Raw genomic sequence first — 26,652 nt, forward strand, 5'->3', positions numbered from 1 at the left:
CTAATCGGGGGGTGTCCTTTTTCTTCAGAATGGGACAACAGGTAAAGGGAGAGGAAGAGCGAGGAATACTTATATGTGAATAATTTTGTTCTGGTTACATGATAAATTCTGTAACAGATGTTCAAATGAATATTAATTAGTTAGCACAGAGAAGAAAAATGATACATTGAAAGGCTGGATGGTAGACTCTTCTGGAGTTAAGGAATCAAATGGATTCCAGGGAAATTGACAAAGGGAGAGGTAGGGTTCAGGCAAGTCGGAAACAAAATTATGGGATAAAATATGGAAAGTTAATTGGTACACTGATTTCTTCTCCAAATTTATTTTCCCTTTATTTTATCTTTATCTTCTTTACTGTATCTTTAATTTCAACCACTCAGTATTTCCCACTTTGTTTTCTGATTGATCTTACTCAGTCTATAAATGTTTTCTCACTTAAAAAAAAAACAGATTTAATAAAGCTTCCTCTGCTCATTTCACCTCTCCCTATACCGGTTTTTAATGAGATCTTTTTACATCAAAGGGCTCTGTAAGAAAAGGCAGAATAATTGCATCATTCGCCTGTTTCCTGTGTGCCATGCTTTGAGATACACCCCCTCTTAATTAGTGAAGCACATGCATTTAATTTTGGCTCTGTGAAAGCACGATGTCTTCATGGCACTGCAGCATTGCAACTCTTGTCACTTACTGGTTTGGTCCCAGCGTGCGGGGTCTCAGACTAACCTGAAATAAGGTGAAGTGGACACCCTCTTTATTTCTGTCTCTGTGCTGGGAACTACCTGAGTATGAAGGTATAAAGATGAGTAAGTCTTAACTCTTGCTCTTCAGGAGTCTCCCTTTTAAGTGGTTGAGCCAGACATCTCAATAGATAATAAAAACACAAGTCAGAAAGGACTGAATTGTGCAGTATTGGATACCTCTCTAGTGCCACATCGTATCGTCTCGGCCACACTTCTTACTTCGGCCACTGCTATGTCAACAAGCTCTGTGGAGGCTCTGACCAGCTTTGTGCAGGTGCAGCTAGGCATTGCCCCCGGGGACCACACACATACCCGTCCTGGTTTCTCTGATGCTCCCAGGAGGCGGCTTGATATGAGGCACTGCTCAGCAGAGAGGCAGTAAATCCCATGGGACTATCCTTGACTAGTGGGAGATGGGAGCCAAGTGATGCCTGTTAGGTTTCTCCTCCCTCTGGGAGACAGTTCGCAGGGCTCCTCGGAGGTCCCACCTTGCTTACACATCCATACATGGGTCTACTGTCCTTCCCGGGTTTATTCCCCAGACCTACAAATAAAACACCGCACTTAAGCCTTTGTCTCAGGCTCCGATAGCAGAGAAACCTAGGCTGAGACAAGTGCAGAGAAAAGTGAGCAGAGGAGGCACAACTAACTTTAGAAAGCAGGGTATTACTTGGAAATAATTAAATTTCATCATCACTCATCTTTTTATACAGGTTCACTAACAAGTTAACTTATAACTAATTCTGGAAATAATGTGCACAGGATGGGCCACATCCTCTAGTGAAAGTGAAAATGTGGGGCACCTTTTGTGAGAATTATTAAAAATCCCAGGATAGTGACAGCAGAGCACTGGACCAAGGATGGGCTGCTTTAAATGCAGAGCCCTGTGCAGTCGTGCTGGTCACTCTCGAAACTGGCCCTGAATGCCCACGTGTGTTTTCATGATAACCCCCAATTCCAACTCATTAGGAACTAGGAAAACTAGGAAAAAATGTATAGTTACCTCTCCCTTCATGTTCTACTCGCCCTGACTGCATCATACTGCATCGTATATTCTGAAAGTTCAGCCTTTGGCAGTCTCATCTTTTGCAAATATTTTCTCCCAGTCTGTAGGTTGGCTTTTCATTTTGCTTATGGTTTTCTTTGCTGTGCAAAAGCTTGTAAGTTTAATTAGGTCCCGATTGTTCATTTTTGTTTCTATTGCCTTGGTAGACTGGCCTAGGAAAACATGGCTACAATTTACATTGGTGAATGATTTACCTATATTCTCTTCTAGCAGATCTATGGTTGTCCTGTCTTAGGTAGAAGTCCTTAAGCCATTTTGAGTTTATTTTTGTGTATGGTGTGAGGGAGTGTTCTAACTTCATTGATTTACCAGTGGCTGTCCAGCTTTCCCAGCACCAGTTGCCAAAGAGACTGCTTTTTCTCCATTGTATATTCTTGCCTCCTTTGTTGAAGACTAATTGACTGTGTGTGTTTATTTCTGGGCTCTCTATTCTGTTCCATTGATCCATATGTCTGTTTTTCTGCCAATACCATGCTGTTTTAAATTACCGTAGCTCTGTAGTATTGTCTGAAGTCTAGGAGGGTTATGCCTCCAGCTTCGATCTTTTTCTTCAGTATTGATTTGGCAGTTCAGGATCTTGTGTGATTCCATGTAAATTTTAGGATTATTTGTTCTATTTCTGTGAAAACTGCTGTGGGTACTTTGATAGGGATCGCATTAAGCCTGTAGATTGCTTTTCATCGTACTTTTCATAAACCCCACTCTGTCTTCCCTGGATGGGCTGCAGTTCACTTCTGTACAGGCTGCAGCAGTGTGTTGTTCAGAGATGCTCAGCCTCTCTGCCCTACTCAGTGGCCAGAAGCTTCCGCTATTGTTGTCCTTTCTAAGACCACTACCTTTACATTCATCTTTAAAGTGTCTGCTAATACAAATCTCTAGGTGAGGCAGAGGGGAGAAAAAGACTCCTGCATTCAAGGAGCTGACAGAGGAGTAAAGAAAACGGGTCATCAGAGAATTATTCAGAAGTACTTAGAGAGACAGGTACTGAGGGAGCGCACGGGAGCTACCTAACCTGTCTCTCTGGATTAATTTTTGTTTTCCACTTCACCAGAACTATGACTCAGAAGGACTAAATCTGAAATTCTGCTCCAGGATTTCTGTCACCTTCAGCCCTTTGCCTCTTTCTTGTACATTATATGTTGTCCACAGGTACAGCAGCATTTAATCTCAGCAACCAAGCTGTACTTAGGTCTACATTTTTCTACAGACACGTTCTTGGTTCCATCCTTTGTGAGAAATTCACATGTATAGCACCCAAATGCTCAAATAATCCCCTAAAGCCCTCTTTCAAAGAACTTCTAATTTTTGTCAATTACGGCACAAAAGATAACCTTGTTAGAATACTTGTACCATGCTCTATCTTACTTATGATTTCTTGGGAAATACTGATTTATCACAGAGTATGTGGATATCTCTGTGTTAACCTTGGGTTAAAAATATTACGTAATCTATAGAATTTTCTTGGAGACAAAAAAAATGTATAAAGTGCTTAAATATCCAAATAATACAGAATGAGTCACCATTAAATTAGTGATTCATATAAAAACTGTAGTTAGAATTCAAACAGTCATCAAATGATTGCAAGCTTCTAGGGTGGAAGAAACACCCATTATTAGTTAGAGATGAATGTCTTAACTTTACTTAACGCCTTACAAGGAAACTCCACATGGCCTTTTCCTAGACAGTCAGTTCATTTCAGACCAAAGGCATTAGTTGGCTGTGGCAAGTGAAACAAACCCAAAGTTAATAATGTCTGTATTGAGGTTTCGATTCCAATGTTTTAAATTCAATCTCTGCCTTGTCATTTTCCAGTCTTTTTGGTAACAGCATGTAAGAAACAATAAAGCACATTATTATTTTTTTAAACCAGGACTAGTGACCTGAAATATTATTGTGACAAGTAAACTCTGGTTCTGTCGGGGAAAGTGCCCTTCAAGCTCATGAATCCAATTACTGAGTGGACTTTCTCCTGGTGGAATTCTATAGTTTCAACTCATAGATGCTTCTACTGTCCAATGGGGTATTGACGGCTAAATGATGACATGTGTTGAGACCACTTTTGCCCCCATTCACTAAAACTTGTAGTGAATAAATTCTTACCTACTTTACTTGCTACAGTTCTTTTGGAAGACTTAATTGGTTATTTGATGCCCAAAGGACTCTTTTGGAAAGATATGTAAAAGACCCTAAAGATTCAGAAGAAAGGGCTGTTTTATGTTTGATGGTTGTGTCTGCCTTGAATCAAACACTTTTTATGCCTTATACTTTTTGGGGGGCATCTAGTTTGTTAGTGAGGGAAATGCAGAAGCAACACTGTTCCATAACACTGTCCAATCATTGCCTGATTAGAAATGCAAAATTAATCAGTGTGAAAAAGTAACAGACAATAAAAGATCATATGTTTTGACAATGCAGCTAGCTGCTTTTTATTCATCCCCCTCTCCTCAATAAAAGTAGTCCTGACATTTGTGGCTTTGTTTTGTATATAAGCTCACCAGGAATCAGCCATCGGTTGAGTCTGATGAGAAATTTCCTAGGTGAAGGAATCTAAGAAGATGACCACACGTAGGAAGGATGATGGAGGATGAAGTGTTCCAAGTTAAGGAAGTAACATGAGCAAAGATGTGATCTGAAAGTGAGCTGGGCACGCGCTGGGGAAGAGAGCCACTGACTGGAGCAGAGACTGCTTACTTTAGGTTTCAAGGAAGGATGTCAAGGTGGGAGGACAGATTAGGAAGGACCAAGGATCACATTTAGAGTGATACCTGGGTCTATGAGTTTGTATCCTATGCATTGGAGAGGCATTGGGAGTTATTGAGTGCTGAAGTGGCCCAGTGATATCTTATCTTAGAAGAATGGGTTAGGCCACCTAGTCTGATGGGAAAGGTGGAGGTCGGGGTAGCAGTCTTCAAAATGGGGTATAAATACCCTTGAGGTTTCATGGAGACCTTTCAAGGGCATGGTTCTAAGGAAATTAATTACTGAATCCTCAACTTTCATTTTTATTTTTCTGAAAAGTGATCTGTGGTTGAGATGTCACGCAGGGTCTCACCATGACCCCTCTCCTACTTTAAATAAGAACGGGTTTCCTCGTACCAATTTAGAATCTCATTCTGGCATACTGCTCTGGGGTGAACAGACTTCCTGCCTGTCGGACAAGGAGACAATCTGAAATATTGTCATTGATGCTGAGAAAGTGAGAGCCGCTAACGAAGGGGCTGGTAAGGAGCCCTGAACAAGTGGTTTCCTGTGCACTTCTTTCAACAAAATGTAAAGAACCTAACCAGGTTGGCGCTTGATTGATTATTAATTTTGATTTTGATAAGATGTGATTTTTTTTTACATAAAACTTGGAGGCAGTTTAAATAATTGAGTGATGTTACTACAGGAAAAAAGAAGGATTTTTATTCGCAACTACTTATTTATTTGAGCAAGGCTGCTAAACGCTCCCTTCCACAAATAAGTGAAAAGAAGATAATTGATTTAGAACTGTGTCTTATTTTAGCAATAATTAATAAGTATTCACAGATACTGAACTAATTTCTAAAAATGTCTTCTGTTTTACTAAGATATGTATTTCTCATAATATTTTACATTGTATGCTTACTGTTGATCAAAGTATCAGACACATTTATGTTGGTTTGACGAATTGTATACTAATTATCAAAATGTTAATTTATTTAAATTAAATTAATATTTAAATATTTAAATAAGATTAATATCAGAGTATTAATTGTCCTGGAAAGTAGAAATATATGGATGGGTTACCAACACAAAACTTAGTGCATAAAAATATATTATTTGAGGTGAAAATTTTGCAGTGAAATGGAGTGGAAATATGAATTCAAGGAGAAAAAGGAATGGTGTAAAAAAGCAGTTTGGTCATGTACTTTTAAAATGGATATTGGAAAGTATCAAATTGCTATGGTAATTTTCCATAGGATATATTTAAATGAGCTAGACGGGAGTTTTCTTTAAACAACCCAACATTTACAATATGTTGGAAATTACATCCTTGCAACTGCTTGAAGATATGTAAAAAAGTTTTAGATGTTAACTTAAAAATGTGAGAGGGCTGTATACCTTTAAAAAATTATGTTTGGAAGTACGTGAGCAAGATATTTGGAAGGGCTTGTCCTAAAAATTCACTTACGTATTATGCATATGGTTTTCACTCAGCTTGTATGTTTTCCATTAGTAAAAATAATGTTTTCTAAAACTGCCCATATTCACTTTTTGCATAAGATTTAGAGAACATCGATTATTGTCCTGGGTGGCAGGGGAAGGAGGCTGAAGGAGCTGGAGGTTACAGAGTACGCTCCCTCCGCATCTTGGAGGTTAACAGAGGCATGAGGATGTCAGGACAAGGTGGGCTGGAGTCAGGGACATAAAGGCATTGCAGTGACTATTTCTGTGCTTATTACTCAATACTTTCCATTTCTTGTCCTTTTCGTTTTTTGTCATTCCAGGGCTTTCTATTTTATCTCCCAAACTAAATGCTTTGCTTTTAGAGAACCTGGTCTTTGTCTTAGATTCGTTTTGTACTTTTCCTAAACAGCTACTATAGTCCTGGGCACACAGTTGTGGACAGCATATCTTTATTTGTTTAAATCCCTCCTCATTTCACTAAAAACACCTAAACCAGTGATTGATGGAGGAGTTAAAGGAGATGGTAGAGTCAAAACTAATACCTTAATCTTGAGCAAACAAGTTGAGGATAATGATTGTGTATTATTAAAAAGAGAGAGGTGTAGGATGGACAGCTTATTTGGCTATACTGAATTTGAGGTGAGCTTGAGGTCAGGGCTGCTGTTGGCCTAGAGGGACCTCCCAGTAAATTGAAAAAGGTGCTTCCTCTGGGTAAACAACTTCTGGATCCATTAATTTCACTTTTATTTGAAGAAAAGAAGCCCCTTTTCTTCAGGTACATGCAGCCCCATGTCAAGTTTAGCAAGAAGAGTCATCTCTGTCCCTCTCTTGATCAGGGGTCTTTGTGCAGTGCGCTGACTGCACAACTGTGCTTGCCTCCCTACCTGAGATAGGTAATTAACAGTTAACTTCAATCTATCAATATATATTTGCTTTGTGCAAAACAAGAAAACTTTCTACTGGCAAAAAATACATTGGGTTATACTGTAATTTTAGGTGGGATCATGCTTAAGGATTTCCCACTGAATTCATGTTAATATTTGTGGTCAACTCAAGTAAGTTCTAGCTGAAAGTCAGAGAACTTCATAGATACATCTGCCTCCAAATAGATACAGTATATATTTTATCTTCCTGCCACACACTCCTTTTTTCCCCTTTTCTCTTACTGTGTCTAAAATTCACACTATTGGAGCAATCCATTTCAATCTGACAAATGCTAGGGTAGTAACTATGAAATACCATGATTAAACAACACATATTTTCCCAGGAGAAGAAAGACGATACCATGAATTAGTTTTATCTGTGAAAGAATTGTTCTTTAAGGAGTTTGATCCTGAGCAGTGGAGAAAAGGCATTTTTTCATGTATCTGTTCATTCATCCAGCACACTATATTTTATATTTTAGGTACTGTCATTGGTATCAGAAAAAAAAAGTAATTTTTTCTCTCTTCTTAAGGCTCTCAATTCAGTGAAAGAGAAAGACATTTGCACTAAAAATGCAATGTAGTATTTGTATGTCTTTCACAGAGTTATGTACAAAGCACTGTAGCATGGGATAAAATCTAGGAAAAGCCAGTTCTGCTAGATGAGGAAGACTTCATTAAGAAAATACTATTTGAGTTTGTTATGGACTGAATGTTTGTATCCCCTCTCCTCAGCCTCCATCACCCGTGTTCATATGTTGAAATCTTAACCCCTAGTGTGATGGTATTTGGAGGTGGGTCTTTTGGGAGATAATTAGGGCTAGATTATATCATGAGGGCAGGCATTCTCAATGGAGTGGATGGGCTTATAAGGAGAGAAAGAGAGAGATCTCTCTCTCTGTGTGCGTTCATGAGGAAAGGCCATGCGAAGACACAGTGAGGAGATGGCCGTCTGCAAGCCAGGAAGAGAGCCCTCACCAGAACCTGGCCCTGTTGGTGCCCTGATCTCAGACTTCCAGCCTCCAGAATGGGGAGAAAATAACTGCTGTTTAAGCCATCCAGTCTCTTGTGTTTTGTTATAGCAGACAGAGCTAAGACAGAGTAGGACTTGAATGCGGAGTGTCTTATGGACTGTGTGCTGTGTATCTTCCATCTGATCCTGTGGATCTGCCTTCCGTGTCTCCCCTTCTTGCTCTCTGCTCCACAAACCCAGCCTGGTGGGCTTCTTCTACAGGTCTCCTTGTTTGTGCTCTAACTTCCTATTCCTGAGCCTTTGAAGGAGACGGGAGGGAGGGCAGGGAATGAGGTTGTTGTATTTATTCCAAAGGCTTCCTTCTGGCAGGGTTGCCTCTGGCTGCTTGCCTCTTAATTAAAGGTCACTGCTTCCCTCAAGGTGGTAGATCTCCAGGACCCTCTCCTGGTTTCTAGATTCTGCTCCCTGTCTTTTTTCTTTGGGTCTTGGGATGCTAAGCCTCCTCACCCCATTGCTAGCCCCAGGGAACTGCATTCTCTCTTCTGGTTTATCTACATGCTACCCAAACATCTGCAAACAGTCCCTTTATTAAACCCAACTCCAAGCATCCTAATTTGAGTGCACCATCTGTGGCCTGCTGGGACCCTGACAGATACAGACTGGAAATTGTGAGAGGATGTATCTAACTCACCCAGTAACTGTTAGCTGTTTTTCATGTGGTATTGTTATAATATTTTGAAATGTCAAAAAATATTTTTTTTCTTCCAATATTCCTTATGGTCACTTCACCATTCTCAATGAGAGCAGTTAGGCTGCTGGCTTCATTGCTTCATGGACAGGTTTGTTACAGCCATAAGCAGAGAAAAAAAAAAAAAAACAACTTGGGGGTAGAAAATGCATAGACTCCAAAGGATTTAAGGCTTAGAAAAAAACTCTGATGAGTCAGACTAGATAAAGTTGAGAAGGAGGATTCATGGAATCTCAGCTGGTGGGTCCCTCAAAAAGGACATCACACCTTGCCCCCAACTCCCAGTGTTACCAAACTAAAGTTGGTGTGCTCGACGCACAGTGAGGCCAAACAGACTGAATCATTGGAATCTGGAGCAGAGAAAGGTTTATTGCAGGATCAAGCAAGGAGAATGGGTGGCTTACACTTGAAAAACCTGAATCCTCCACTGGTTTTTGTAGGAAACTTTTTATAAGCAAAATTAGGGGTGAGGACTGCGGGATGTGTGACTGTTTCTGATTGGTTTGTGGTGAGGTAACAGGGTGGTGCTCCAAGAATCTTGTGCTCAGCCTGAAGTTACCATCCTCCCCCTGGGTGGGGGCCTTAGTTCCTGCAGAAGAACTCAAAGATACTGTCACATATATTCTTTGAGGAGGAACCAGAACCCTGCCCCAAGGCTGCACTATTTTTTCTTGACTGTTCCTCCCTGGTCTCTGCATCCCTTCCCTGCCCTGATTAGCAACTGTTTGAATGGAGGACACAAAGTATTTGTACCGGGGAGGACCCCAGAAGGTCCTGCACCATTTCACCCCACCACCAAAAGAGTTAAATCTTGGTGGGAAAGGGTGTGCAGAGCCTCTGAAGGGGACCTGGGGCCTCCACATGCAGACATGATTATATATAGAGACATGACAGGACCCCAGAGAAGAAGTCACTATCTAGGAGATCTAGGCAGAATCAGACTCTGTCAGTTTTAGAGCAAGGCAGAAGTAGCAGAATAAAAACTTGAGTGACCAAGAAGGGCATGGAAATAGCATGGATTTCCCAGGCTTGCCTGATGGAGGACCAAGGGCTAGGTAAAGATGGTACATGTGTCAGGGCTACAGGCAGGGGCCGAGAAAGACCACTGACAACTGCCCCTTGCAGTGTGAGTGTCTCAGAACTAACACAGCCCCGAGGAGGTGGTAAAAGGGAAATGGATTCATGAATGGATTAACAGTAAATTTTCACTCCCCAGAAAAATAGAGCTTAAAAAAGAAAATTAATTTTAGTTATGCTAAAATGTTATATTTCTTGCGTGCCCAAGATTGTGGGCAGTGAGTCATACCTACTATGTGTTATTAATATAATGACTATTATTAGTGAAATGAGCAGGGATGGAGAATCCTCTAGGCAGAGATGATAGTATATTCTAGGGTGAAGAGGTCTGAGAGAGCATCACTCTATCAAGGAACTTCCAGTGTCTGGAGTTGGATGAGTGAGAAGTAGACCATGAGGGTAGATTTCCAGTAGGGGACCACACTAAGAATAACAATAACAGTATCCAAGACATGGAAACAACCTAAATGTCCATTGACAGATGACTAGGTAAAGAAGATATGGTATATTTATACAATGGAATACTATTCAGCCATAACAAAGAATACAATAATGCCATTTGCAGCAACATGAATGGACCTGGAGATCGTCATTCTAAGTGAAGGAAGCCAGAAAGAGAAAAAAACAACAACTATATGATATCACTTATATGTGGAATCTAAAATAAAAGACACACGAACTTATTTATAAAACAGAAACAGACTCACAGATGTAGAAAACAAACTTATAGTTTCCAGTCAGGGAAGGGAGTAGGAAGGGATAAATTGGGAGTTTGAGGTTTGCAGATAGTAACTACTGTATATAAAATAGATAAACAAGGAGTTCATACTGTATAGCACAAGGAACTATATTCACTATCTTGTAGTAACTTATGGTGAAAATGAATATATGTACGTTCATGTATGACTGAAGCATTGTACTATACACCAGAAATTAGTACAACATTATAAACTGACTCTGCTTTAATAATAAAAACAATATATATTTTAATAATAAAATATAAATTATATATTATATATATACTTTAATAATAATTTTATATATATATAAATATATATATACCAAAAATATATATAATATATATATATAAAATATATATAAATATATATATATATATATATATACCAAAAAAAATGAATAACCACTTGCCAAGCAGTTTCTATGTGGGAGGCCCTCTGCTAGTCATGATTGCACTTAATGCTCCAGATAATCCTCATTTTACAGAGAGAAACCAAAGCTAAAGAAGTTGGATCAGTGTATAAGACACACAGCTAGTAATGCTGGAACTGGCCTGCAAACCGAGGAGAGGGCAAATCTAAAACCCAAACTCTGGGCCTCTGTTCGAACCTCCCTTCTCAGGAGAGATCAGGCAGTCATGTTTCAGACATGGAATTGCATTAAGTAGACATAAGAAAGTGCATTTACACAGTTGGTGCTAAGGGGAGATTTGTGCTTTAAAGAGAACATTCTGTTAACAGTGGGTAGAAAAATCGCAGAGGCTCCGGACTGGAGGCAGGAAGACCAACTGAGAGGCTTTATGGTGGGCCAGGCCATGAAAGGTGATGAATTCAGGAAGTGACAGAGGCAACAGAGAGTATGTGGCCACCCAAGGTGACCTTGGCATGAATTGGCTACAGATAAGAGGATGAAAGATTCCCAGGTTTCTGGCGTGTGCTATTACAGAAGCAACAGCTTTGTACTTACTTGTGAATAATAATTACTTTTTAAAATATATAACCATATTACTGGGATAGTTAAATAAGAGACAGGGATTGTCTTTTAAGGAAGAGGTGACCTTTGTGAAAACGGATGGGTTTGGGACTTCCAGTGATGAAGAGCAGGTAGGAAGAAGACAGGAGAAGTCATGGGGAAAAGGGAGACAGATTTGTCAGAGGTTTATTTCCTAGTATGTTTTGAGTAGTTTAGTTCAAACAACTTTGAGCTACATGCACGTATTTCTCTCTAATTCATTGGTGCTTCTTTAAGTATAAATTATGATAAAGTTTGTCAAAGGAATGCTGCATACAAGAAAATGTGCTGGAGAAGGTAGAAAAGGGCTTTGCTGATTCGTGTAACAGTGGTTAGTTTCCATTTATTTCATGGACATGGAGTTCCAGTTCACACCTACACCCATAGTGAAACCAGGCTTTTTCTTGGAGACTAGAGGTAACTAGCAATGACAGTGCATACCTGGGACGCTCTTGGATGTACACAGATCCAGGGAGGTATTACTGAATAAATCCGAGGACAGGCATGTGACTTCTGTTTGGTCCATAATACCAACAGTGTAATAGGTCTCATACTTAACGATCTATTATGTGTTGAAGACTGTGTTACCTACTTGTGTGCATTATCCCTGACCCTGCCAACATCCTTGAAAACTAGATACTACGTTCATTTTACAGAGGAGGAAATTGAAGCTCAGGGAGATCATTACTTCGTAGGCACTGAAGTTGGGATTCAACCCCAATTCTCCCAAATCAAAATTCTGGTCTTTCTCCTCTATATTACACCGTTGCTATCTCAGTAAACTGTTGCAGACATTCAGTGTGCTAAGAGAGGGATGGATTTGCCACAGAAATTGTAAATCTCAAATTATTTTATGGTTCTGAATATTTTCTGGTTTAGAAAGAGAAGAACATTCTGTGAAAGAATGAGACATGTGTACTCTTTTTTATATTTCCCTTTCCCAAGGCAGGAGACTCAGCATCTGGTAATACAGGGGGAAAAAAAATCCAGAGAATGGAATAGGTGCACAGAGGCAGTGAGGATGCTTCGCCAGGGTTTGCTCTGTATTGTTCCAACTAACGGGTTTAGCTCCAAACTTTCCTTTTGAACTTAATGCTATGTTACGTGGAAAAACGAAAACAAAAACAAACAACTGTCTCTTCTCACTTATTTAGGTTTCTAAAGGAGAATATTTGGTTATTTTAGGAATTGACAGAAATTTCATAGCATCCATGATGAACATTCTCCAAGGAGCCAAGTGGCCAAAAATACATGCTTTTAGCAGATTTTGAGCCTTCATTTGGTCTTGGCCTACAAATTCCATAATCCAACAGTACAGTTCTGAATTCTAGGCTCTGTTTTTGAGTTTTCACTCTCATCTGGAAGCCATTTGTTCTGAACTATATAAAGGAGCCTATTTCAAACATAATTTATGTTCAATGTATAATTTCAGGTCTAGCTTGCAAAAGTTTTTTGAACAATGGAGTATGGAGTTGTGCTTTCTCTAAAAAAAAATAGGTGGGGGTTGAATGCTTTTTATTTATCATAAAAAGACTGGTGCAAATGCCTTTGTATGGCATTGATAGAGGGGAGATAACTAGCTATACTTTTTCTGGTGATCTTGGTGACATTACTTGTGTGACAGAGACTGCTTGAAGCCTATTACTGGATTGCAATATTCTGCTTCTTGAATCAGAGAGGACAGAGGGGACAGAGAAGAGTGGGCAAGAGCTGCCATCAGGAGACAGAGTGCATCAGAATATAAGCTGAGGTCTTAACCAGGGAGCTGCAGGAGGAAGAAGCTTTTCTTCTCAATTCTTTCTCCACTCTCATTTAAATAATTTATACATATTGAATGTTGATATACATGCATACATATCTATGTATCTATGTATGTATCTATGTATGTATCTATGTATCTATCTATGTATGTATCTATGTATCTATCTATGTATCTATCTATGTATCTATCTATCTATCATCCACCTATCACATAGTATTGTTTCATTTGAGGTCACTTTGCCTAAAATGTTAAGGCTTTTTACAAAGATGAAAGACAACACAAGAAGCCCCCACACCGCCCGCTAAATTTGTATTACAAAATTTCCATAGGATGCTAGTTGCACATTTTGAGGTTTGATGTTCCCCCAATTTTGGCTGGAATTCTCCTGCACCACTTTTCATAAACGAGACTCTTGTCTTTCTGTGAACAGCAACAATAAAAAGGTGAGCACCTGTCTGCCCACACCTGCTGTGACGTGTGCTTGATGATGAAACTGCTTCTGAGCAGAGACCGCAAGTCAAAGAGGTGGGAGGTAAAAAGCAAGAGACCCTCAGGCTTGGATGGAAGGGCTGGCAAAGCCAGGAGATAGGTATGACTATGTCTCCAAAAAGCAACTGAGATGGTTTAACTAAGGCAATAAATTCCTGATATTCAGGGGCACGTCTTCCTTAGAATTTGAAGTCCGCATTTCAAAGATTTGAGCAGGTAGCATGTTTAAGCTCGACAGGGAACGTTTTGCAAAGCTGGTACTCCATGTTGTTTTGGAAAATAATGAAGCTGAGAAAAATTTCTCTCAGGGCTCCTTCAGACTTTCTGGTATTCTTTTCAAAATGCTCATGCCAATATGTGTAATCTTCCTGATCTTGAGTGCATTATTTTTTGTTATGGTACCAGGAAATAAAGCACGTATCTCGTAGGAAGCATCAATAGAAATGATCTGTTTCATTTCTTATACAATGATGAGAAAGGATCTTAAACTGCCTAAAATAAGTCTTTCCCATACAATTTGGTATGCGAGATATCATTAGAAAGGGATTTTAAAGATCAAGGTATAGTTTTGTTGTTAAAATTTGGCAATAGCAACTATTTCCTGAAATTAGACCCAATTTATCTTTCTTAAAAATGAGAGTTAGACGCTATTGCAGAGCAAAGGGACTTCAGCACATCTTCTTTAAAATTTGATGTTTGTGACGAAATAGTCTTTCTATGCAAAAAAAAAAAAAAAAATTCCAACAGTATTGCTCAGGTGGAAATAATGTCATGGACTGTGGGATACACCTATTCATTAGGGTTGGAATTAGCGTGTGGTTGTGATAATGGACTGATTTAAGATGCTTTAATTTGATGAGTAAATATCTGGGCCTGAATGGCAACAAGTATGTATTTGACTTTGACCTTGAATTGAGCTTGATGGCAGATAAAGAAAAAACAGAATAGGAGAAAGAAAAGTGAAAGCAAAAGAAGGCTCAAATGATGATCTGGAGAATGGAGGGTATAGTGGAGAATCCATCCACAGAGTAGATTTGTGGGACAAAAGGTGGATAGAGAAAAATGGCCGGAAGTAAAAAAAAAAAAAAAAAAAAAAAAAAAAAAGGCCAGAAAGGAGGGTCTTTACTTTCACGCCCGTTAGTCTCCCTTTCTTCTTTTTACTTTTCTGTTTCTTGAGTCAGTTAATATTCCTTTCACTAGCTCTGTTGTGGTGGCCTGAGAGGCTGGTAGGATTTGCTCGGCTGAAACTATTGATGCATAATACATTACATGGAATAATATTCTTGCTGTCCTTTGAGCCTTGAGTTTTATTATCAGTGGAGTACTTTGATAGCATTAAGCTACTTGATAGACATTGAGAAACTCTACACGCACTGCATATGGTTGTATATATCTGCTTGTGTATTTACAGAGGTTGCTAAGCTCCCAACTCCTAATAAAGGCATCGTCCTATAAAGTCAAGTTATATTTCTTTCTGTTTAAATGTTGTGTCTAGCTACATTTACCACCCCCATCTATTAGTAAACCTAAGTATATGTAATTATATAGCATAAATGAAGATTTTGAATTATATAAGCTAAATCATGAATCTCTGCCTCCCTTTATTCTCCGTTTAACTGAGGGTATATACTCATCAAAGATGAATGCTAACCATGACTTTTTTCTGCTGAACGTATGTGGCATTTCCAAGGCAGGGCCATCTCCTGCATGAGAGAGGCTGATTACCTGCAATATTGCAGTTGACTAGGAAGTATCAAAATTTTGAAAAAGATACTGTTGAAATGTGTGAAATTGTGTAAAAATGGTAAAAGAAGAAGTCAGAGACTGTCATAAATTGGAATAATGCAGAGTTAGAAAAAAATCAGAAAATCAAAGTAAATTAGAGATAAAATAATTTTAATGAGTGAAAGTTGGGTCATCCAAATTGATAGTGTTTTATTGTGGTGAAAAAAATAAAGTTTTTTCATCACATACATCATGAATTCATTAAAGCAACATCCTTTAAGTTGCTTGATTATGCTGATGGCTTTGTGTTCATCTTCCTGCTCTTTTGCATCTTGCTTTTAAAAAAATTATGCATATATTTTCATGCTGATTGGCTTGGGTAGTGGCTGCGGTTGTTAAAACTTAAGGAATAAAGTGAGGGAAGTATTCCTCAAAGGACAGGAACTCTGTCCTTGACTCATGGTAAAAGAATTACTTACCACAGCCGGTGATAAGCTGAAGTACCCGAAACCCGTTTCTGGGATCTGGAGCCTTGTTTCTAGGAAGCTAATGACCGAGCAAAATCCATTGTTGAAACTGAAAAGAGAAATTAAACAATGTCGTTTGTGAATGATCCCTTTTATCCATTTCTTCTTCCTTTTTTCATCCATTTTATTGTGTGTGTTTTCACAATGTTGTTGATGTCTGTTGTTGAGGGTCTGGGATATTTGAGGTGGAGAGTCATGGAGTGAGAATTAAAATTCGCTTCTGGATTTCATAACCAAAGAAATGTAGAGGGTTTAAGGATGCTCAACATAAACAGTTTTCTCTTCTGCATTTTCACTGAAAGTGGCCAAAACAACAGGTAGCTTAATTAGGGCGACTAAATGAGTGAGGGTGGAAAAAGCATTTGTTTCACAGTATTATATGGTTTTGAACATGTATTTAAAAAAATCCTAGGAGTCTTGATCCTAGTCTCTATTGAAGAGACCGCCATTATCTACACATGGGCCGACCACCAGAATGAGGACTTCAGCTTGTTTCACAGACTCCTTAGTAAGAATTGAAATGCCAATAATATATACATTTTTGTAGGAAATTGCATTCATAAAAAATGGGTTTATTTCTGAACATCAATTCTGAAGTCACAATCTCTCTGAATATTTCAGACCCAAACTCAAGACACACAGTATCACCAGCATTGGAGGGTGTCCCTAGCACAGCTTCTGGGTTCCTCCAGGGGTGAGTCCTTCCTACTGTGAAATAAAACAGTGCTTCTCGAGTGTTGATGTGTGTGCGCCACCAGACATCTTGTTGACATGTGGATTTGGATTCAGTTGATCTGGGGTCGGGCCTGTGATTCTTTATTCCTAATGAGTTCCTAGGTGATGCAAGTCTGAGTTCCACACTTTATATCACAAAGGAGTGAAGAGACTACAGTTTGCTGTCCTAATGGAAAGAAGCAGGTGAATAATCCAAAATTCATTCATAAAATGGCTTTAGACTATCCTTTTGTACTTACCTGATTATGAATTTGTTTTATATTTAAAAATTTAGAGCACTTTAATTGAAACATTCTAAGGAACAGCTACAAAGACTTTGGAAACCTAAAATATGGCAATAATCCCTTAATATCCTCCTTCTCATCACTGCAATTTTTTTTTTTTTTTTGAGAGGCAGTATAACCAATTTACATGCTGGTGCTTGACAGGTAGAGTTGTTTTATGTTCCTCTTGGAATTTTGAATGTCTGATTTCCTTTTTAGTTTACACTGAAGTTCTTATCTTTGGGAAGAGATGTGTTGGATTGTTTGTACTTTGTAAATTTTCTTATTGAAGCCATGCTAACATGAGAGATAGATTCCCAATGCACACAGAAGAAAAGTTTTCTATGATAGTTGACTATGTGAAATAGATTCTAGGCTGTGAGCATAGGGAGTTTTGTCGAAGTAGAGCAGGAGGAGAAAGAAAAGGAGGAAGAGAATGGGAGGTTGCTGCTCTCCTGGGTGCCAAGCCAAACTCTGATGAAATTTTGAAATGGCAAAGAATACTTTGGCACAGAGTCATTTTCAGATATGCATCTACCTTTCCATGTTAGCCTTGTCGTCATGATCGCCTGTGTTCCATGTATTCAAATTTCCTAAACCCTTATTAAAACGGGAGATGCACAGGGCCGCACGTGGGGTGCAGGGAACGTGCTGTGCACACCTCCAGGGCACAGCATTTCCTGGGGCTGAGCGGCATGCATCAGAATCGCCTGGGGACACTTGTTCGAATGCAGATTCCTGTACCTACCTCAGACCTGCTCATTTAGCATATCCGAGATGGGGCCCTGAACTTCGCATTTTCCCCAATCCTAGAATTTGATGGCACATATTGTAAAGTCTGAGGACCACTAGTCTACCTTTTGCACGTCAGTCTAGGCCTGCTCTGCAGCCCCCACCAACTAAACAGCTAATTTCTCCAACAAAGCTTGCTGGGGTATTGGTGAATGGACAGATCTATAATACTCTCAAAGATATTTGGATTTTCGAAGACAATTGTTGTTAATTAAAATGCAATTCTATTTGGGGGTATTTTAGGCATTATAATGGAGAGAAGAGATTTCTGAGATATGTGTATTTAAGAAAAGGTGTTGGGGTAGGGGAAATCTTGTGGACAGGATATTTATAACTGAGGGTTTCCTCTGGAGTAAAATCTTCAAAGATGTTTCTCAAAAGAGAAAAAAAAAAACTTCCTCTCCTCCTTACAAACCTAAAGATTCCCTAAATAGTTGCAAGTCTCCTACCCATCCCCACACCATCATGTATAGTAATCTTTGTAGTGATAAGGCAGGCTCTGTAGGCCATAGAGATTTGGGGGCAGAAGCAGCCATTTTGTGTGTGGATGATTTATAAATCATATGATGGTACACAAGGGTGGATGTTTTCATGATGTTTTTCAGGTGACCAAACCGCCAGGGTGGAGGAATTAACAGCCCAGTGTGGTTAATAATAGACTTAGTAGCCTTTTTGTCTTTCTTTCTTTCTTACTTGCTTGCTTGCTTGCTTGCTTTGTTTCTTTGTTTCTTTGTTTCTTTCTTCCTTCCTTCCTTCCTTCCTTCCTTCCTTCCTTCCTTCCTTCCTTCCTTTCTTTCTCTCTCTCCTTCCTTTCCTTTCTTTCTGTTTGTTGGAATGAATTTAGGTTAACTTTCCCAGTTAATTGAGAGTGAATTTTGATTATAACTTTAAATAGTGTGAGGACAGGTCTGAGGTTGAGAAGAAAAATCACAGACCTTAAAAATCCAGCTTTGATTGCAGGTCCACATAGATATTCTCCTTTGAGTCTTTATTCATTTCCTCCTCTCCCTCTTCATCTGCAAAATGGTAAAGTCATAACTACTAAGCAGCAGTGTTCTCTGGGACTAATCAGTCTTTTTCCCAAGATGAAAAACAGTTTGTATGTGGAATGAACAGTAGTATCACTTTAATTTTAATCACATGCTCTGCATAAAATAAGGTCATTAGGCAAAAAAAATTTTTTTTAACTCAAAAGTGGAATATGATAGATAGCAATGAAAATGCAGTTTTTTCAGGCACAGTGATATTAGAAGTTGAGCATCTGCTATCATAAAACTCCTCACACATTTAACAAACGGCCTGAGATTTAGGTGTTTGTTTTTATGAGAACGGATCTTGCTAGTTTTGGTGACAGGAGGATAAGAATGACTGAGATCACTGACGGCTGACTCTCTAACTCTGTCATGAGTGGAGTGGACTCAGCATAGGAAGGAAAGAAGAAGAATGTGATGGTAAAAGAGCCCATTTCCATCCTAAAATCCTTGTCAAACTTATAGGGTTCCCAAGTCTTCCTGCTAACTCGTATTTGACCATAAGTTGTAGCGTAGCTGTGAGATAAGACTCCGAATTCCTGGAGGAGACAGGGTGATACTTCTTTCTTTCAACTTTCCAGATCTAACACACATGGTCCTTTAAAATCTGGATGACCTATCTGAAAATAAAATAAAATAAAATAAAATAAAATAAAATAAAATAAAATAAAATAAAATAAAATAAAATAAAATAAAAATTTATTAATTTGCTTAAAAATCTCCTTAAAATAAGCTAGTAATAACTGGAAGATTGCATTTTCTGGGAGAGAAGTTGACCAAAGACAAGTCAAGGATTTGACTCAAGAAGACCAGACATATTAATCATGAAAATAAATTTCAATACTTTGAAATTTTCTATTAATAGGCAACTTTAAGACTGTGTGCAAATATCAAAACACAAATGTCATTGATGGGAGAGTTTTGCTATTAAAAAGCTCCAAATCTATTCAGAAGAAAGATAAAATTTTAAATACATCATATAAATCAAATACATATTCATATCTGTTTAAAAATAAGAAAAACTGAAAAGAAGAAATTAACATATTAATTAAGATTCTAGGAAAATAATAAAGCCAAAGAAAATAGAATGAAGGAATTAATAAGAATAAAGATAAGAATTGACAAAATACTCCTGTACCTAAAACTAAAAGCTGGTTCTTTAAAAATCACTAAAATAAATTTAACTTTGGTAAGTCTAATCTAGCTAAATGTAGACTATGTATATTTAAAATTAGAAATTGGAGTGGTTTTATCTGTCAGTATTGAAGTGATTAAAACACTATATAAAAATAATGGGTAAATTGTGTGGCAACAAATAGAAAAATCCAGAAAAAATGGATTTTTTCTAGAAACTATATACAAAAAGTTAAAAAATACAGTGTGTATAGAAACAGTAAAAATAATAGGAGGGGGGAGGGGGTAGAGCTCAGTGGTAGAGCACATGCTTAGCATGAATGAGGTCCTGGGTTCAATCCCCAGTACCTCCATTAGATAAATACACCTGCTTCCCTCCCCCCTACAAAAGAATTTAAAAAATGATGGGAGAAGATAATTCCATTATTTTTTTAAATTATAAGGGTTAAAATTTCTTTCTTTAAAAACCGCAAATCCCAAAAGCCTTAAAAAAAATGACTGGCAAATTTGATCTCATAAAAAATTTAAAACTTCTATTCACAGAAATACATCATCAATAAAGTAAATTTAAAAATAAAGAACAGGAGAAAAATGTTGGCCACTTATCAACAGATAATGGATAGCTATGTATAAATATAAAGAGCTACTGGGAGTGTAAAGAAAAGGGTAGGTAGTTAAGTAGAAAAGAAAATGGGTAGTGGATATGAACAGGCAATTTATTGTTGACGATAAACAAATGACTGACAAACATGAAAAGTATTACACGTGTAAGTGCAAATTGAAATAATAGACACTTTTTTCATGAGGTTGACAAAATTTGAAGTACTTGATAAGAACTATTTTTAACCAAGATGTGAGCCAACACCGTTGATGGGATGTAACTTGGTGATGTCTTTGAAAAGGGACAGCAGTTTTACATGAAGATGTTGGATTGGTGTATGTGTACACGTGTATGCCTGTGAGTATGTGTGTATGTGCACACATACATACGGATGTATATACGGTTGTACACATGTAGGTCTTATATATAACATTCTCATATGTAGCATATGCAGACACGTACCTGTATATGTGTATTTCGCATCTATATGAATTTTTGAAAAGTGGAATAGGATTCACCCTGTGATTTCCTCTGAGAGGAAGAATAGGGACTGGAGTGGTGGTCAATGAGGCTTTTATGTTATGCTTCATGTACTAGGTGTTCTTCTGCTTTGTTTTGTGGTGTTTCTAACAAGGAGAAATAGAATTTATTACTTATTTAAATAAAAACGTAACTTGCTTGAATGGAAATGATTTGTGTTCTCAGGGTGTAGAGAAATCATCTCGGCGATACCCTGATGGATATTTTGGTTATGAAACATGTAGCTGTGGAATATTCTATATTGACTAAACTAAATTGCTTAGCATAATACAAATTTTAGGGCTGTCTCACAATGATTTGAAAGCGCCTAAAGGCTGTGGAGTGTTTTCCCAAGTCATTAAAACTCTTTGTACATTTAATTTAAAATGACTACCTAATATTAGGTAATATTTCCCTATCACTCAATTTTAAGTTTTTTACAGTTTGCCTTTTAAAATACTCCAGCCCTGAAGGGTCATTTTCATGTGTACATCTGTTGTCATATCTACTTATTTTTCAGATTGGAAAACTGTAGCCTCTAAGTGTTTTTATACCTCTTGAAGCCAATTGCCAAACAGCTCTCCAGCAAGACTATGACAGTTTTCCACTTCATCAGCAGTGTAAAACAGAGCTCATTTCATCCCCAATTGTGGGAAAAAACAAACCAGCAACAACCACATCTTTAACTTGCTGTATCTTGTATTATTATTATTTTTCAATTTAAAAAAATATGTTTGAATTTGTGGCACTCCCAGACAGGGTCAGGCCCAGGCCAAAGGGCAGCCTCCTTCTCCACGGTCAGTGTTGTAGAAGTGGCTCCGTTTCAGCAGATAACTGAAGCAAGTGTTTAGTAAAAGGAGAAGACCTGCTTTATTTTATCACTCACAGTGGACTTCTCTATACCCAGGTTTCACCTGCTTAGCTTTCAGAAGCGAGCCAAGCCATGACACTCTTTGTAGAGTGGGTGGGATATTGACACGTAAGAGAAAGAATGGAGGTGTGACAGTGTTAAGTTAAGCCCAGAGCGCTTGAAAGCCTCAAAGGCTACATCTGGCAATCAGCAATCTCTCCTTCCACAATCAGCACAGAGTCATCTTCTTTCTCCTCCCCCCGATACTCATAACCTTCTTAATCAAATTGGAATTGGTTGGTCGTGAGTTCTCTTGTCTGGTCTCATTCAGTAACATGTGTTTACCGGCTAGTTGTTCCAAGTTCTATCCAGTTTCCCATTGATTTCCAGTATGTGTTGTCCCCACTCCCACTTCTGTTTGATTACTGCCGTTTCTGCTCTGATTGTAATTTTTCTGCTGATGAAATTAACCTTTTACTCCAAACAGTCTATGTCCCAGGGACAACCCATTAGCTTTTTTTTTTTCTTCACCACTTGTTTTTATATTTTTCCTCCTATTTTGTGAAGCTGACAAGAATTTCTATTTCTAAATGAAACCTACTTGGTTGCATGGCTTAAACTACTGTCAAATTGTGACTCTAATTTGAACATCATGCATGAGGGGAATTCTGTATGTTATGTTCTGTACAAAGTCTAGGTGATGGCAGCAGTGCAATGGGAGGGAATGAGAGCTAATTTGGGAGAGGCTAGAACAGTGAAACAGTGCTCTCTTCGGCAGCACATATGCTAAAAAATTGGAATGATACAGAGAAGGTTAGCATGGCCTCTGCACAAGGATGACATGCAAATTCATGAAGTGTTCCATATTTTTTTGGCAGTTTGAGATTTGCAGATATGAACTAATATGTATAAAACAGATAAACAACAGGTTCATACTGTATAGCACAGGGAACTATATTCAATATCTTGTAGTAACTTATGGTGAAAAAGAATGTGAAAACGAATATATGTATGTTCCTGTAGGACTGAAACATTGTGCTGTAAACTAGAAATTGATACAACATTGTAAACTGACTATACTTCAATAAAAATACGTGTGTGTGTGTGTGTGTGTGTATAAAAGGAAGAGTGAAGCAAAGCTGTGAAGTCCCGCTGTTGCTGGTGAAAACAAGTATTTCATTCCTTTATTAAAATGATGCTCTTCTTTCTTTTTAAACAGATAATAGCAATAGAATTGCCTAGAGCAACAGCCTTTTCCTCTCACCCGTTTAACATTGAAACACCCTGTGCTTCTGTAATGGATGACAAAGTCTGTTACTTGGCACCAGCAGTGGAAAGACAGGATTTCAAATTATGAATAGGTTTATTTTCTCCTAAAAACTTGCCTCTCCAACATTTTAAAGATATGCCTACTCATTCTTCATGGTGCTCCTATCTGGCATTGATCTCTAAAACACAAATCCTCTTGCTAGAGTTTTCTTAAAGAAAAGTGGCAAGACTGACACATGAGATAATGCCCTAGATTGCTTTTCTGTGTAGCAGGAGCCAGCTTGCTGTTCGGGTTTTGGCTGCAATATGGTAAAGTCTGCTTGCTTTCAATTATTCAAACCCATTTATGTTTTTCATGCCAAGTTGGATAGGTTTGTATTTTTATTTTTCCTATTCTGAGTGAGGCTTTTCAGATGAATTCTGCGTGGGAAGGTAGCTTCTAAAGCCTTTTAAAGAGTTCATCTACTTCAAAGCAAGGGATCTCTTCTTGTTACTCACTAGATAACCCTTCCCTGTTGCCTCCTGACTTGCAGTAACCCCGCCTTCACCCAAGGATGCCATCATCAGTAGATTTTCTTTTAGAAAGAAGAGTATTACCTAAAGCAAGCTCCTTTTCAAAGAAGTAATTTCATGGGTCACAATCTATTAGCTGACAAAGCATAAGCAAAAAAGGAAAAGAAGAAAAAAATCAAGAATTGATTAGAGCCCGGCAGGCAGAATCTCCGTCTATTGCTGTTCTGTGTGTATTCACAGCGCTGGCCAGAATGTTATTTATTTATTTTCACCCTGGAGCACTAGCACTGATTGCAACAATCGAGAGACTTGGATGACAAGGTGTGCTGTGAAATAACAAAGTCCGTGTTCGGCCGGTCATGTGGGTGATCGTGGATTGCGCCGGCCAGCTCCTGCCTGTGGCCGTGTCTGCGGCGCTAGCCAGAAACAGTTTTTTCTCTCATTGATTTTTTTTTTTTTTAATTTCTGTAAAATCAGGATTGGGCCCCAGCAGGTTTGGAATGATGCCAGCATCCTGTTGAGTCAGAAGAAAAGGCTGAGAATAGGAAGTATATTGACCCAATTTATTGGACAAAGTGCAGTAGAGGTGACGGAACAAGCTACCAAGGTGTTTGCTCTGTGAAGGCTTTTTAGGGCAAGAGATTTGGGACAATGGACTACAAATGGAACTGGTGGTCAGGGTCAAAAGAAGTCTCTTTCAACTCCTTGTGATAGAACAACTCTTTCTGATGGCCGGGCAGAATCAAATCTGCCTTCTCTGTTAATTTTTTTTTATACTGTTAATTGCTAAAGCCTACTTGAAAAATCGGAATTTCCAGCTATTGTCTTTGAATGAAATGACCTCAGGAAATAGAATTAATTGCAGTATCCTTCCTTTGTGTCCTTGATAGTTCCACATAAAAATTAAATCAAAGGCCTCAGAATATGTGTTCTTTTTTGCAAAAATACCTTAATATATGCCTTAAAAATAACGTAACAGGTAATACCTAAGCTACCCCGTCTGCCTGGTTAACGGCTTTGTAAATCAACATATCTCATGTTATATTAAACAGATGTAGCTGAAAGCTTTGCTCTGATTCCTGACCTCCATGCCATCTACCCACACAGCTAATGTATAAATTCAAGAACCCACACTGCCTTGCTTGGAAAAGCTGCGGTGAGGACATTTGGCCGGGTCTTTCTTGGTGAGCACTACTTCTTCCGCATGTACACTGGGAACTTTGAGAAAATCATGGCTATACAATGAATATTTAGGGAGCGTTTAGATGAGAAATCAGTGATCATGTGTTAAGAAAGAACAAGTCATGAAAACAACATCTAGTTAACCTTTTTATTGTAGGTAATGGGGCAGGTAAATTATATCCTAGTTAGGCAGAGTATGTGGTCCAGTGCTAAGATAGCGTCTTGAGCATATGAATATTAAGAAAAATCTACCCGGCTGAACGATCATAGCCTAATAGTGCTGACTGATGGGTGAATAAACTACAGGGGACGTACAAAGCTATGTAATGTAGAACTCTTTTTTCATTCTAATCCAGTTAGATATTTTTAGTGGTAAGTTCAGTGCTTATCAAATTTTCAGGTAATTGATAGCTTAAATGTTACATAAAAACTATTTTTAGAAACATTTCTGCAAAGAAAAGTTTGATTGAAATTAGTAAGATGAAATTAACAGAGATGGTGTAAAATCCTACATTTAGGAAAGAATAATTGCAGGAGGACAGGATTCAGGGCAAGGCCGGTGCTTTGTTTGTGAAAAAGTCCCTTAGGTTTGATCTAAATAGAAGATTAACATAAATTATCAACATGATATGTCTGCTGCAAAGGCCAGTACACTCTCAGGGGTGGGACAGGAGCCGAGAGCAAGTGCGCATTCACAGAAGCTCAACCACACACACGAATATGCTGTCGAATCTCTTTTGTCACAGTCAGGGGGCACAGATGAGTTAAAAGTTAATCTGAGGCATGTAGAGTGGGTTATGAGAATTTTAATAGTCTTTCACCATTTCTTTATTCATTTGACACTAATACCGTTTCCTAGTACCTACTACCGCCAACCTCAATGTCAAGTGTCCTTTTGTCGTCTTTGCTTTATTTAATTTTGACATGTAGTTCTTACGTTCTTCATCATTTCACAGATGAGGAAACTGAGACTTAGCATGGTTAAATGACTTCCTCAACGTTACCAAAAGACTATATGACAACACTGGAAATTTCACCTGACTCCAGTACCCCCTTTTCTAACCCCTTTGCTCTGTAACCAAAAGAACGTTACTCCCTTCCACGGTTACTTTAGAATAAAATGCAGGGCTTTTCATTCATGATGCAGTACACTCTGGCCCTCACCCACCCTTCCAGATGACTCCTTGCTACATTCTTCAGTCCATCTGCTGCTTCAGCCAAGATGGGTGAATGTGCTGCTTTGTCTTAGCCCCTGGCCTTTGCTCTTGCTGTTTGCTCGCCCTGGAATAGCATCTTTCCTTGGTGCCCCTGCTCAGCTCCAGCTTAAATGTAAAATAAGTGGAACAATCCCTCCTCTAAACCTCCATAGTTTTTAAATACATACCTTTTGCATCTAATAATGCTCTTCTGATGCTCATCTCTGCATGCCTTTCAACTCTAATAAATAGAAAGATCCCCAAAACAGGGACTGTGCCTTTTGCCTTGGTTCTTAAGAGGATTCCAGCTCAGGCTCATGCCTTAGGCCCGTTAGCAGTGCGATAAATACTCCCTGAGTGAACGAGCAACACGGGTGACTGCTGTAGGTGGCCTAAAAAGGGGGTTCTCTCAAAAGTACCAGAAAAGATTCTGCTGGATGAGATACCTGTCGAAATACAGGTTGGTGTCTAAAAAGTCAATCTGAAATCCGAGAAACGTGGAGGCAGGATGTTGTTCAATGCCTGGTATTCCAATGGAATTGTCTTCCAATAGAATAAAATTTAATCTCATCTTATCTATCACAACGGGGGTAATTGGGAAGCGCCTTGAATCAGGCTGGGGAAATCTAGAATTGAGAA

General features: G+C 38.6%; 1 non-coding gene across 1 annotated transcript; it reads left to right on the forward strand.

Moving 5' to 3' along the window:
* The first annotated feature begins 22,615 nt into the window (after positions 1-22,615).
* Positions 22,616-22,724, forward strand: LOC123614532 (U6 spliceosomal RNA). The gene has a single exon (XR_006721937.1). It is a non-coding gene; the product is annotated as a U6 spliceosomal RNA (small nuclear RNA).
* Positions 22,725-26,652: the final 3,928 nt, after the last annotated feature.

Source organism: Camelus bactrianus, chromosome 24 (assembly GCF_048773025.1).
Source record: "Camelus bactrianus isolate YW-2024 breed Bactrian camel chromosome 24, ASM4877302v1, whole genome shotgun sequence".
Taxonomy (NCBI): domain Eukaryota; kingdom Metazoa; phylum Chordata; class Mammalia; order Artiodactyla; family Camelidae; genus Camelus; species Camelus bactrianus.